Here is a 3,129-nt window from a genome sequence, read left to right as displayed (position 1 = left end):
TACATTTCAATGTTGATGTGCAAAATGTCCCTATTTTTCATTTTTTGGCATTTTCACCCAAACCTTCCACTTTTCATTGCGCAAAAGGTTCTTTCATCTATTTTTGATGATTTTGCTCTCATATTCAAATAAAAGAAAAAATAAAGAATTAATTGTAACCATAATCCCAAATTTTCAAAAAATTAACAAATATATACTTAAAAATAAAAATAAAAAAAAATTTATTCTTACTATGAGTTTATCCCACCGTCACCACGTAAAGCGTCGAAAATGCCACTTCCCCTTTAACCAATTACACTGGTGCTTCTCTTTGGTGATGTTCGATTTTATATCCAGAATTTGGTGCTGTTTCGACTTTGTTTATAGTTTCATTCCAGGTTCAATTTGTTGTAGATTCTTGGTTGTTCGTCTAGCCAGCATGGTGTAAATTCTACTCATCCAATTTTCCTGGGTGTTTTAAAGCTTAGTGCCCAAGTCAAACTTCTTGGCAAATTCAACTTTTCTTGAAGGTTTGGTATGTTTCTTGAAGACTCATGAGTTATTGGTAGATTGAGACCAAGTCAACAGGTTTTGATTTGCTATTAAAAATCCAGGTTCTTGTTTAGCTGTTTTTTACTTGTTTGGGACAATAAATTCAAACTTTTGATTATTCAAACTGCCCATTCAGTAACCCAGCAAAGTCGATTGCTTTTTGCAGCTTGCATCCAAAAAATGCTCTCCTTACGGAATAGTTTTTCAATTAAGAAACGTTGCATCAGCATTTGTTGGCGTTGATGGAAGATGCTCAAGAGAGCTGGACTTATGCAATTTCTTGGCAATCATCGATGGCTGACTATAGTGGTCCGTCGCTATTGGGCTGGGCGATGGGTACTATAAAGGTGAAGAGAATAAAGGGAAGCAGAAGACAGTGGCGTCAATGGCGGAGCAAGAAAACAGAAAGAAAGTCCTGAGAGAGTTTAATAGTTGGAGCATGAGGAGGGGATGCCGGAATGGATGATCCGGGACCATGGGACCCATCATCGATGCCGAAATTGATGGAGGAAGCAAATTGGTTTCTTCTAAGTTTTGGATGGTTAAAGGATTCGTTTGTGCAATTGATTGATGGGGAAGTGTTTGTGGGTTAAACTAGCCAGTGAGGCGAGCATTTTTCGGCGATTTAGGTAGAGATGGACGGTGGGTTAAACTCATAGTAATTTCGGTGATGGTAGGTTAAACTCACAGTAAGAATAAATGTTTTTTATTTTTTATTTTTAAGTATATATTTGTAACTCATTTGTAATTTTTTTTTTTAATTTGAGACTATGATTGCAATTTTTTCTTTTCTTTTTGTTTTATTTGAAAAGGAGGGTAAAATCGTCAAAAACGGGTGAAAATAACCTTTTGCGCAATGAAAGATGTAAGGATGAAAATGTCAAAAAATGAGAGGTAGGAATGTTTTGCATAATAACGTTAAGAGGTAAGGATATTTTATGTGGCCAATTACCCTTAAACTCTATATTACATCTTTAAATTTTGATTTGTAATAAAAAAGAACTTGATCATCTGTACTAAAAGCAGATCCCGATGTTATAACAAATATTGAAAATATTAGTAGATCACATGCTATAATATAAACAATTTGATATTAGCATTAATACATTCTCTACCACCTAAATATTTCAAGTGTACCTATATTCGTACCTTGAATATGGGAAGAAGTACTATTTAAATATTCAATAACTTTACCAGAACTAGTGTAGTTCCGTAATGGTAAATCATTGTTTCACGTGACAACATATTAGCCCCTGCTAGTGGGTTGTCGAACATTCTTACCGATCTTTTCTATGTACTTCTCATTCATTTTACGTTTAAACTTTTCTCTAGATTACCATGTATAACTGTAAGATCCAAAACTTAAATTTTATGAATTTTGTTTACAACATGTTTTGTACCTTCTAATAAAAACCTAGAGCCCATGACTGAAGCTAGCGGAAACAACATAAGCAATTCCTCCCATTATTTTTTAAATTTGACATTCATCGCTACTACGATATTAGAAAAAATGGAAAATGCCTTATACGTACTGAAAACATTAACAATATCATCAAAATGAGTGAGAACGAGTAGACAAATGGAATAACATATGCTCGAACATGCACTCGTAGCATCATAATAATAATAATAATAATAATAATAATAATAATAATAATATTATTATTATTATTATTATTATTATTATTATTATTATTATTATTATTATAAAGTAATAAATTTAAAAATCGGAAAAAAATGCACATCAAATGATACATGTCAATCATGTAAGTATTATGCCTTAGGTCCAATCAATTTTGGACATAAATACTTTTATATATAATTAATGCAATTAAATGGTAGATCTATTATTTAATTAATAGACAATTTAATAAATAATAGAGTCCGTAGATTCAAATCTTTGTAATTTATTAATCACAAGGAGTTGTGATTGTGAGATACAAATTACATCTGATTGAATCTTAAATCATCCGTGGTCGTAAGTAATAACGAGATACGGATATCGTTATTACGGATAGACCATCACGTGTGACATTTCTTACTTGTGAAATAAGTAGCTGATCTCACAAGTTAAGGTGTGGTGACACTTAAGTGAACACGTGGATGTTTTGTTGTAGAACAAAACATTGGACACCCGTCGAGAGATTCCACATGGATAACTATCTGAGTGTCAGTGGTTAATCTCCAACGTTCGGTAGTGGAATTGGTCCTTTGACTTGAGGTCGTCATGGTACCTTATATGAGGACAGTCATACTTTGGCGGTGTTGGATGTTGCTCTGAAAAGGGCCGCTAATACGATATCGTTCGGGTACGTCAAGAATCGTATGAAGGTTGTGATTGATCAACAAAGGATTCGTCACTCTTAGATAGTAGGAGATTATGATCTGCGTTTCATTCAATTAAGTCGATGATGAAATCCTTGGCCCAGGTGTACTCATAAGTCGAAAAGGAGTTTTCGACTTATATTGATTTAATAGTGGAGTGAAAGATATGATCGATGATCGAGATTGACACAACTCTATATCTCGTAATTGATCGGATCATATTGACGAAGGGATTATAGTTTCACGGTAAACGAACGAATTTGGTTTTGTCAT

This window comes from Olea europaea, chromosome 4, assembly GCF_002742605.1.
Source record: "Olea europaea var. sylvestris chromosome 4, O_europaea_v1, whole genome shotgun sequence".
Classification (NCBI taxonomy): domain Eukaryota; kingdom Viridiplantae; phylum Streptophyta; class Magnoliopsida; order Lamiales; family Oleaceae; genus Olea; species Olea europaea.
Note: the sequence above shows the minus strand (reverse complement) of the source record.